General features: G+C 40.6%; 1 protein-coding gene and 1 long non-coding RNA gene across 3 annotated transcripts in view; both read left to right on the forward strand.

Annotated features, from left to right (window-relative positions):
• The window catches only part of LOC107995313 (protein slit), a 480699-nt gene that overhangs the window by 186848 nt on the left and 281567 nt on the right, over window positions 1–12284 (forward strand). The window lies entirely within an intron of this gene.
• LOC133666557 (uncharacterized) lies at window positions 619–11664 on the forward strand. The gene is made up of 2 exons (XR_009830851.1): window positions 619–756; window positions 2214–11664. It is a non-coding gene; the product is annotated as an uncharacterized LOC133666557 (long non-coding RNA).

The following is a 12284-nucleotide window of genomic DNA, read 5'->3' on the forward strand; positions in this document are numbered from 1 at the left end:
TTTAAGATTCTTTGAACCCTCGCTAAAACGAAATAACAATCGGCGAAATAACTATTGGCCAACAAATCAATACCAACAAAAAAATCGCGAATCCTCGGAGGATCCGTGCTTTAAACTTAATTTAATTACACAAACCTATCAAGCCTTGCATAAACAAACTACTCGCTGCGAGAAGAAGAAGCAAACCGTCTCTCTGACACTAACCACACATCCTCCATCCTCGTTTAATCGAGCATTCCCGAGCGGTCGTTAGATTCTTCGACCGTTTCCGCGCTTGCCCCCCTCTCTCCCCCTCCCGATGCCTGTGTACCGATAAATTAAAGGAGGGGGAAGCCGCAAACTTGGATACAGCCGCGGAAGCAAAATTTCGGTCTGTCGTGGTGGCTCGCGGCCGAGACACGCACAATGGGCGGCCGGACGCGATAATTGCCAGGCGCGTTGCCAATTCGACGTTCTCCTGTTAATTGATTCGCCGGAGAACGGTTGTCGGCCCCCTCGTTAACGAGCCCCCTCCGCTAATCGCGGATACTGCGCTTTCGGGCAGAATCCGTGCCTCTTTACGATTACGACAGCCTGTGGACGACACGACACGGTGGACTAGCAGGTAACTGATCTTTTCTCTGCTCGTATTATTTTAATTGCGTATTAAGTTGTATTCGAATTTCAGATTCTTTTTATCCGCAGACGCTGTGAAAATTACGACGATCCTTCCGTACGTAATTCTTCGCTCCGCTATTTAATCGTTGGAAACGGGAGGTACGTAGAATTTTGCTTCGAAATTGTTAAGGAAATATATATATATATTTAGGATTGATATTTTCGTGAAATACGTATTGCGCATTAACCTACGACGTCTCGGAGAGGGATTAATATATTTACATAGCCTTCGTGCGATAAGAATGTTTTCATTACGGTGTTTTTGTTTTTCTCTAATTCGTATTCGTTCTAGGTTTCGCTCATTACGATTCAGAATGAATTAGAGGAAGGATCGTATTAGATACTTTTAGAATATTATTCGAGATAATACAATCATTGATATTAATTTTTAATTTATATATCAACTTGTGAAATTTCGCGAAAATGTTCCACCGATATCAAATATCGTAAAAAATTTCCAATTCACGAGCTGGAGAGGAAGTCCATTTAAAAATAAATTGGTCAAAGGGCAACCATAACAGCGTGTATCGTAAAAATTGACAAGGTTCCACTTTAAATCGGATATCAATCAAGTACGAATTTCGCGAAGATTGACGAAAAGGCCGGATGTCTCGCTTTCGAGCCGCCTAATCAATTACATTAATAGGCGAGAGATGCAGCTTGGGGCGGAGAAAGCAGCGAGAGAATGGCTCTTAATCGCATCGGCCGCGACAAAGTGGCGGGCTAACGTTTTCCTTTTGAGTCAATTAAACCGCAACCGCGGTTTCGTTCCCCAGCTGACGTCCTCCTCTCGTAACCCGCCTCTGACGCGCCCCCAGACATCTTAATTACCCTAATACATTTTGCGGTAATCGGGCGATTCCGCTTGTACTCTCGCGGCCGCCAGAACTTCCGGATGGAGCGGATAACTTTTTACAAGAAGGGCGAAAAAGAGCCGGGGATCCAGCGGAATCCTGGCGGGATTCTTCTTCGCGGCAGCGCCTCCTTTCGCGGCCCTCCGTTCAAATTTCTTGCTCCGCCTGTTTTTTCTTCCGAGAGAAAATTAAGGCTCGTTAATATCGCACGAAAACGGGGGAAGGGAACAGAGGTGTTCTTTGTTCTTGGACGAATTCAATTGGAGGAACGAAAGGTGAATTTTTTCCGATGTTTCGTCTTTTTTCTTTTCTTTCTTTCTTTTTTTTTTTGCAGAATGGAGAAAAGAAAATGAGAGAAACTCTAATATCTCGTGATACGATTATATTTCTATTTTGAGATTATAATAAAGTAAATTGTATCGAAGAAAAATTAAAGAGACTGATCTTTGATAGAATTCAATAAACACATACTTATTAAAATTCATTTTTGGAATACAAATTTATTGGTAAAATTTATTTAATTTCGCGAATTTCTTTTCGCTTGATCTTACGCTAGCATATTCTTTTCTCGTGTAGTTTCAATCTATTCATCTTGGAAGAAATATTGAATATTATAGGGAAATAAATTCGCAAACGATTAGTCTTTCGCGCGTGCAATTCTCGTCCGCAAACGAATTTTCCAAATATTTTTTCCCTTTCCAGTAGCCGTTCGACTACATACGGATTGAAAAGGAGTCGGCGACGTGGTTCTCGCAAGTCGAGGCAGGCGGGCGCGATAAAAATTTCAACGTACGTCGTCCCTCGTTGGAGAGGCTCGTCTTCGCCGCTTTCACCGGTGAAACAAAAATTACAGGCCGTTTGTTGCCGGCTGTTAAATAAATAATACGCAACTCGTTAGGTTCCCATACGGAAGGTGGCCTCGTGTGGACAATCGATGCCATTTCGACGCGTTTTCGTCATGGGGGACACGCAACAACCCTTATCAATTACGTCCCTTTGGCGAATGAGCGGGGCAGGCGGAAAGGGAATACGTTTGTTCGTTCGAAGAGATTCGAGATATTTATCCGTCGCTTCGACGGAACACGATTGAGCAAGTTTATCGATGTTGCTGGATCGATGGTAAGTTGGATGGAAGGTTCATCCTTTTCTTCGTGTGATTTAACGCAGTTCGAGTTACGTCAAGCTAGAAAAGTATCGAGATTCATCTTTCTTGCCGGATTATTTATTTATTCGTCTATTTTATAAACGAATTTTATTATTCCCAACATTCGTACGTTCGCAAGTTTGTACATTCGGCGTGCAATAAAAAGCTCTTCTCACTTTGATATTATTTTTCAGCATCGATTATAATCTTCACGGGATTAAACGAGATGCTGGAGTTTTAGTTACAGGAAAATCTGGATTAACAAGATTCCGAGGTAGTTTGAATATTACTCGTTTCCCACGAGGAATGAATGGTAATTTTGAGTTTGATTTACCACGGAATCCTGTGGAGCTATTCAGTCCCAGCAGACAGTTTATTTTGCGATTTGTGTTCCCTTCGAATTTCAAACGATAATCCCTTAATCGTTCAAAAATCTTGTCTTTCTTAATTTGGTAAAATTTTGTTCAATTTATTATATTTATAACTTTTATTTATTGTTTAAATTACAAAAAGATCTCGAATTTCAAAAAATTGGATATAAATCGTCCGGGAGTAAATTACTCTTTAATCGATTGTCAACCGTATGAAATTCGATTATCTGGTATTTACCTGCGACTTTTTTTTTGTTTGTTTAAATCGCGAAAGAAAATTTATAGATTTAATTATAGTATCGATTCTCGATTACCGCTTTCATTCTTGATTTAAACAAAAAAAAGAAAACTATATGAAAAAGACTGGAAAAACTAATTTTCAGAAATGAATTAAAGTTGAAGAAAGGCGAGAGAAAATGACAAATTTTGCTCGAAACTTTCAAACTTCTCGCTCGAACTGGAGACACGAAATGGAAGATCACGACAAGATGTTTCGTCGGGTAATTTCGCGATAACAACACGGTTTTCTCGGCATAAGATGGAGAAATAAGACGAGGCGGAGGCCCGTGTCACACGCGGCCAGTAACACGTTTTCGATAGCTTATGCGACGAGTTTTCGCGAAACCTCATTTGAAAGTTTGATTAAAATTTCTTCCGTGACGGTCATATATAATAGATAAACTTTTTCAACTGGATCCGAGTTTTATGCACGGCGGGATCGCTACGATTTTATACAGCGTAAAAGCTGATTTATACTCAATGCATAAATCTATTCCGACGATGGTCAATTTGAACCGACTCCTGTTCACTCGATCTCAAGAAATTATTATTATAATTATTCATCGACGATCGAGTTATCCTCTCTGTTGCAACATTAAGGAAAATAACAGTTTTCAAAACAGGATTGCTTCCTTTCCTCGTTTATATTTCAATTTGTTTTGACAATAAAAAATATTTAAAATCGTTTAAAGGGAAGGTTTTTCTCGATTAAAATCTTGGAGATCAAATTTTCAAATTTAGCCTCGAGAACACTTTGATAACTTTCCTATTGAAAGGAAAATCAATAGAATACTCCAAAAATCGAAATATTTATTTCGCAAGTTCTACGATTATTCAAAAATTAAATCACACTTTCGCTTCCTTCACCCCCAACTATAAATGCACGATTTTAATCTGCAAGATGACTTCTCAACACCTTCTTTCAATTGCATCTCGCACAATCGTCACTAATCAACTTGAAACGCACCATCGAAATCGCGGTTCTCAACACCTTTCATCGACCACGGGAGAAAATATCAAAAATCCTTGCCACAACAGGCGTCATCTCCTCGCATCTCCGCACGAACACGCGTACTCGTATCCACCGTAAGTTCACCTGTAATCCCGCAGGACAAGGGGTTGCGCCGTGTCGTTGACGGGTTAATTAATTTCGAACGAGAATCGTGGCCCCGTGTTCGTAACCCAGATACGCCCCGAACGGAGGAGGGACGAAGAGGAAAAAGAAATTGAAGGGGGAGGGAGAGAGAAAGAAAGGTGGAGGGAAGAAAAATAGAGGAGGAGGAGAGGAAGGAAGGAAACGAGGGAAATTGAAGCGATTACGGAGGAAGTGGAGCGCGGTGGAACGCGTTGCGAATCCGGAAACAGATGCCTCTCGATTTAACAGGCTCTCGCCGTACTATAACTCGGACTCCGCTACAACCGAAATCTGACATGGCCACGTGTTCGGATGCTACGCGTTAGTTCTGACGGCTTAATTAAGCCTGGAGCCGAGAGGGTTAGAGTGTTCCTCGGATATTCAACGGCTCCCGCTGTTGCTGCTGCTACCCTCCCCTCTCACGTCGCCACCCTCCCCCGGCAAGCGTCATAGGGACGCGGAGGAGGCGACCGGTCGACTCCAAATATTTATAGAGTCTGTCGGTGCGAGTGGATTTATGGACGCGCGTTCTGGACCGTTGTAAATGAAAAAAGGAAAGGAGGGAGAGAGGAAGGGGGGAGCGGAAGAGCTGGTGGAAAGGTGGAAGAAGGTGAAGGTCTGTAAGATAAGATTCGCATTGTCTTCGCCAACTTTGGGAAAGTTATTTCGTATTGAGGAGACGTTTTGTTTGGAAATTTATATTAACAGATGTATATATATTTATTTTGTGTACGGATCATTGGAATGCGTGGTACGATGAAACAAATCCTCGAAAGTCAGTTTATGAGAATGTTCACGGTCGATTGAATCTTTGAGACGAGGAAGACACGGGCTCGTAATGACGTTACCTTCAAAATCTCGTTCCTTTAGAGAGTTACAAATGGTCACAAGATGTTCACGGTTCTGAAACAAACAGCGTACGATCCTCGTAGGAGGTGGATGATAAAATGCATAAGATATTCGCGCGCCTTTGAATCAGTGGATTCTTAAAAAAAAAAAGGAAAAAAATCAACGAGATTATTTTTTTAGAAAATTATTTAACTAAAGTACTTATTTGTTTCTCTGCTGATTAAAAAACATTGATATATATATGCAAATGCAGAGTGAGAGAGAGAGAGAGAGAGAGAGAGGATTAAGGAGTTTATCATAAAATCACGATTCGATAAAAATGAGAAAATATTACGAGATTGAAAAAATCTTTAATATTCTTCGTTATTAATTATTGAGAAATGAATTAATTATACGATAACAATTTCAATATTAAAATTCAGAAATATAATCGATTCGTTCAAAAACCGATTCTTCGTTCGATCGATTCTTATTTTTATCGAAGAAAAAAAGGAACTCTTCGAGAAAACTGCTACGATCAGAGATTTCCTTCCTCGAAAATATAATATTCCACGGATAGAGGAGGCCGTGTCGAAACTCAATTTATCGACGATGACGCGGCTCGATCGGTTCGTTTCGATGCAAAGTCTCCGCGATCGCGTCCAAAATAGCTGTCCCCTCGCGGCTGTCAAAAAATCAATTTGAGGGACCAGATATTTCCTCTCCTCCCCTCTCCCCTCTCCTTCCTCGTGAAAAATTGCGATCCGTGGATGATGCGCGTGTACGACAATGCCTGTGACACGATTTTCTTTTTTTCCTTTTTTTTTTTTCGCCGCAGAGCGAAGGAACGAGCGAGAAGAGCGTGGAAACGAGAATTCGCGTTTAACTTGAGTTGCGTCGGGTAAACGAAAAAATTCGCCTCGAAATGCTTCATCACGATCCTGGAAACACGTTTTTTGACTTCGACACGCTTCGACGATCCCTCATCAATCTCTTTCTATATACCTTTTCTTTTTTTTTTCTCTCTCTTGATATTTTTGATAAATGTAACAATTCGATGAATTTTCCAAATTTTAAAAATATCGATCCAAATTCTTTTTCAAAAAGGTTTATTTAATAGACGAAATATCGAATATCATTTTTTTTTTTTAATTATTTTCTCCGAATCATACAAAATTTTTCCGACGTATTTCATCAAAAAAAAAAATATAAAATAATATTGCAACATGGTAGATTCATCTTCGTTTTTGAACCATGGAAGATGAAATGATATAAATCACATTTTTGTTATATTTATGTTTTATTTCAATACTATATTTTATACCAATTTATACGGATATCCTTTCATTTCAAATTCAATTTGACTGGATTCTCAAATTCAACTGGATTATCCAGTTTATTCGATACACCTACTACTGGTTCCAAATTCCAAATTTATAACTTTATCATCGAAGAATTAAAATTTATTATTACCGAAATCAAAAATTGAATAAAAAATATATATATATACAAAAATATTTCGCATAAAGTTTATAAAAGAATTTACCAAATTCATCATTTTATAACTTTTCATCCATTGGCCCATTGGCACGACGACATCCGCACTATAATCGATCGATATTTGCTGTGATCTTGTTAGAAAGAAACAGGATATATATGGTGCAAGATTGAATCCGTATATCGATGAAATGGAACGATCTGGTACGAGGAATTATTAGATGAACCAGGATCAGAAAGCTGAGCTGTATATGGTTATCAATGCGAGCGATTCGTCTAAATGGGAGAGGGTTGTTCCGTTTGGTGGGGTTTCGAGCATAGTTTCAAGGTGGTATTTCGCGAGAAATTTGTATCGGTTTCGCGAAATTCCACACACCTCTCTCTCTCTCTCTCTCTTCTATTTACAGCTGTAACGAATTTCCTTCGACGGTGGCATGGAATCAAGGAAATTTCACCTCCTTCCTCGATATGCGTCTAATTCTGTGATTATGCGGTATGCGAGCAATGTTGGATTTCGGGGATGGAAAAAGTCACGATTGGAGAGGAACGAGAAGTTTTATTAATTGATATTGCGATAATAATAATAAAGGTATGTTATTGAAGTTATAAGACGTCGAATTTATAATGTTGGCGGATCGAAAGAAGAATTTGCGAAGAATGGAAAATGAATTATATTTAAATATTTGTCCAGTTTAAGTGTTGTAAATCTGATTATATATAGAATAATTTTTGATCGATGTATGCATAATTCGGACATTTCTACTATATTTGATTATTTTTATTGCCAAATATTACTTTACCAATAATGACAAGTGATTCGAAAATAATTAGAAATTCCTCTTACTATTTCAGAGAATAATCAATTAATTTCACCAAGTCCGAATTAATTAACATACCCTAAATTTTCATTAGAACGAATCGAACAATACCGCTAAATTAAAAGCTACGATTTAAGATTTCCATCATCCACCACGATCATTAAAATAAATTCAGAATAAAAACCAGGTAAAACCGTTATCGTGGCCATCTCGAAGCACTTTTCAAACTCTCCTCTATCGATTAGCGACACTCACAACTTGTTATCGTGCCGCGAATCGGCGCGATTCACACGGAAAACACCAACGCGAAGAGACACGACAAAGGGGCATCCACAGATTTTTTCAACCCATGTTCCTTCCTCCCGCCCCACCCACGGCTTCAATGGGGCGGCGTTAATGGTGCTCGAGGCTATCTATCACCCGTGCACAGCCACTACGTATTTCACGCTGTCTGCGACGTCTCTAGCCTCTGTCTCGAAATAATGCTCCTTTTGTTTCTCCCGATGCGCCTACTTTCCCGTCCCGCTCCAGGAATCCCGGATACCCACAAACGCGCGTGCCCTCCACGTTACCAGCCGTGAAACAGCCATCCGGGTTAAGGATCCTCGACATGATCCTAGCGACGGATCTGCAAAGTCATGAATGCTCGCTGCCACGTTGGAAAGTTCGAGGTGCTCGAGACCTTTTTCGGTTGACCCCCCTCAGCTTGAATTTTAAGTGGTCGGGGAGTCATTTTAATTTTACTCGCGCTTGCGTTCCGTTTCCTGGAATTTACATTGCGGTGATCAGTGCGTTGGGCGGGGTTCGAGATGATATCTCGACGTGTCTTTCACTCGTTAAACGCTTCCCCCTTTAATTTTTTTATATAAATTTAATTGGTACGAGTTTGAGAAAGATTCTTCGATGCGGTTGAATCAACGAGGAATTTCGGTATTCTTGGGAACGTGAGAATTCAGAAATTTCGAGGAACGTTCTCTAGGAACTTGTTAATTAACAAATGAAATTTCTCCTCCATGTTGTGATGATAAATCTTGCTCAAACTATCTTTTGAACGAAGCTACGGAAGAAAGAAGGAAACGAGTTACAGAGATGAGATCCATTCTCACTTTGATAAATAAAAATTATTTATTTGTCTGTGGTGTGAATTCTATCATCATTAACTATCTTCTCTTGTAGATTCCTCCTCCGGCAAAATCGTCATGGTTTTGAGACATCGTGGCTCGAAGCGATATCATATTCAAGGAAACGAAATTGGAAGAAGAGGAAGAAGAAGCTGTAATTCGCGAAACGAGTTTACAATCTACAGAGAGATAACAGTTTTTACAGGCGAGAAAACAACGAGGCGATCTCTCTATCGACCGTCCATTTTTACACCAATTTTAGTTGTTTGCCAGCGCAGAGATTACACGCAGAGGATGTTGATCGAGCATTAAGGATGGAGGATTTATAAGGGGACGTGTTCCGCCATGCGACGAGGTTCGCATGAATTTAATCGATCGTTAATCGAGGATTATTTTCTGAGATTCGTTTAAAGGCCCGAATTCCCGATTCCGGAGAGTTTCAATTGCTTGTTGATTCAATTGAAATCTCTTGTAATGCGAGCGATGGTTCTCGAGTTGCCGGTTGAATTAATTAGCGAAGTTTAGCTAGGGTAAAGAGTTTTATATTGCTCAACAATTTTGAAATGAATCCGTTTATTCGTATTAATTCTGGATTGAATCTTGTGTTGTTTCTTTCCTTTTTTTTTTTAATTTTCTTTTTTTTTTTTTTTAATTCGTTGCACGTTGTTGTTGTCCGTGTACAGCGTTTTTATTTGATTAAATTTCACGTGTACGGAATAATTGAAAAATTTTTGAATTTTTAAATTCTATCGTAAAAAAGGAAATTAATCCTTCGGGTTTCAATTTATTTTTTTCACTTTTATTTCAATCTATTTGTTATAGTGTAGGAGAGAGAAAAATGTGGATGAATAGTACGCAGTTAGCAGTCGTTAAAAAGGCTGTTGAATATCTGTATGAATTGTAAAAAAAAATTCATTCGTCGCATTAAATGAGCAAGAGAATATAGATAAAGCACGATATAGAAGAAGAGATGATTCATCAAATATGTATTTACCGATGGCCTTAATGCGGCAAGAAAAAGAGAAAATCCGTTGTCACGATCGAGGGCAAGATATTCTCAAGGAAATTTAGCCGGAAATGATGAAATATTCAAAACAGGAAGAGGATATTTCTCGTATTCGGGGAACGGGAAAAAAGATTTTTATTACGTTTCTCATCGATGTATTATTCGATTATTTTCAACGAAAGAGAAACTACTTCTCTTAACCACTTCCATAAATAATCCAAATAAAACCCGTATAAAATTCCACGCATTCATCTTCGAATCAATGATATATAAAATCCAAACCAACTGTGAAAAACCGTGTATTCAACTGCGCAGTCAAATAATCTTCTTCATCTTCTTCGCGCATCTCTTTCTCTCTCTTTCTCCACAATAACACTGCACGCACGAAGGCACAATCTCGAGAGAAAAGTTTCAAATTCTCATCTCTCGGATCCATTACGCTCATAAACATTCTCCGTGGATCGCGAGGCTCGGAGGGAAAAATCCAGAGGGATGAAGAGGGACAGAGATAGATATATACCGGAAGACGCAAGGTGGCCAGTTCTCGATACTCGGCGGGGACTTAATACACGCCGAAATAATTCAAGGATCCTGCGGTATTGAACGTGAAAAAAGAAAGAAAGAAAGTACAGAGACAGGCAGGCACGGCTATAAAACGCAGCACGCGTCCTGCTCGCCTCCCGTGTCCACCACGGTTTCCACCCCCACGATCGAAAAGTAAAGGTTTAAGTATTATACCGTGGCGCATAGGCAGGGCCGGGCATATAAGCCATCGGTTACACGCACGAGTACTCGGGACTCGGTCGATGTACCACTGGATTTAAATGGTCTGCCCGCAGTATCCTGTATTCACGACGGATTTATTATTGAGAAGCACGGATTACTTTCAAGAGATAGCGGAGGCAAAGAGGAAGGGTGGGGTGGTCCCGCGTGGGTATACAGTACACTCCCGTCCATAAGTCACCGGACACTTTTTTAAACATTGCCCCGTTTCGACATATTAATTTATGCCCGTTTATAAATCTCCCCTTACGACTTTTTAACCATTCGTATCTTTATTATTGGCAACCGTAAATTGTTTCTCTTCTTATAACTTTTTCTTTAAAGTCTATCATTCCCGACTCTCGAGAGGATAAAGGTACTCGTTTATTTACTTCTTCTTCTCGTTATTATACGTTATCGAAGCAGATTACGATAAAATACACGATCGATCGATAACGCGATTATATTCAGAGAAACGTGAAATCGTTAAATGATGCACAAACTTATGAACGGGAGTGTATATATATCGCGGCACGTTTTATTTACGAGCAGAAAAATGTAGACACGAGGTATATGGGCATCGAAAAGAGAGAGAAAGAGAGAGAGATCGCAGCCCTATAATCGCCTCTCTATCCCATTTCTCTTTGGCCGGCGGGCCTCCCTTTTTCGCATCGTTCCCTCGTTCTTCATTTGCCTAAAAGACCCCTTTGTCCACTCGTCTTCGTTCACCTTGCTAACTCCTCTCTCTCTCTCTCTCTCTCTCTCCATCTGGTTGTTCTCCAAGGATGCGTGTATGTGTGCGCGCGCGTGTCTCTCGTTTCTCGTCGATCTGGAGGAGATCTATAGAGGCGCTCGGACATGGGCGTGATTACCGAGTCTAGGAATTTCTTTGAGGGATCGAGACCGATGGAGTCTTGAACGATTTAGGTTGATGGCGAGTCGAATCTCCCGGGGAATCCGTTTAAGGAGGAAGTAGGGAGAATTTGTGGTGCGCGGAAAGGAGGAAACTTTCGTTCGAGTCTCTATAATTTCCAATAGTCCAATTCTCTTAAGAATCTCTTATTCCATCCCTTATTTAGGATCCCTTGGAACGTTGCTCCCAATCTTCGCAATGAAAACTCGTACTTTCACACTTTTGATATCATCGCACAGATATCCAGAAATAATCGTTATCTAGAATATTATACACAAAGAAGAAGAAGAAAAAATATATTCGACTCGATCTTCGAAAAGGAAATCCCATCTTAATCTCGAGCAAATCGTTCTAGGATTCAAAGGTCGCGCGAATTATCGGTGGAGGGATAATCCGCGGTTGTTTCTCCGGTCTGGAAACCGGCCGGGAGAAATATGAAGCCCCGCGCACGGTTCTTTCACAAACGGTTTCGGCCCACGCTCGCTTAATGCTCCACTTAGCCCACGTACATTATGAGCATTGACTTATTAATGAGGCTTTACCCCGTGCTACGCGCGCGGGTCCTGCACCTCCTAATGAATAGAAATAAAAGATTCATCTGGCGCGCCGCTTCCGATGTTCTCGCGCCTAATCACGGTTATTGCGTTTTCTTGTCGCCCGTGGCCACGTTTCTTCTATGGCGGCGGCCACCGAGCGGACCCCGTAATTGCGACCCGAGGGTGGCGGTGTGTCCTCGCCGCTTAATATACCGTGCGTCTGGCTTATTTTGATTTATTAAACACCTCGCGCCGCCGGGATTACCGTTATCCCCTCCTCGAGTCTTGGGCAGTGGGTGCGCCCCCGCTGATCTTTGGGATTCGAAGCTTTCGTTTTCTAACTAGATAAGGGGAGTAGAATGT

Source organism: Apis cerana, linkage group LG8 (assembly GCF_029169275.1).
Source record: "Apis cerana isolate GH-2021 linkage group LG8, AcerK_1.0, whole genome shotgun sequence".
Classification (NCBI taxonomy): domain Eukaryota; kingdom Metazoa; phylum Arthropoda; class Insecta; order Hymenoptera; family Apidae; genus Apis; species Apis cerana.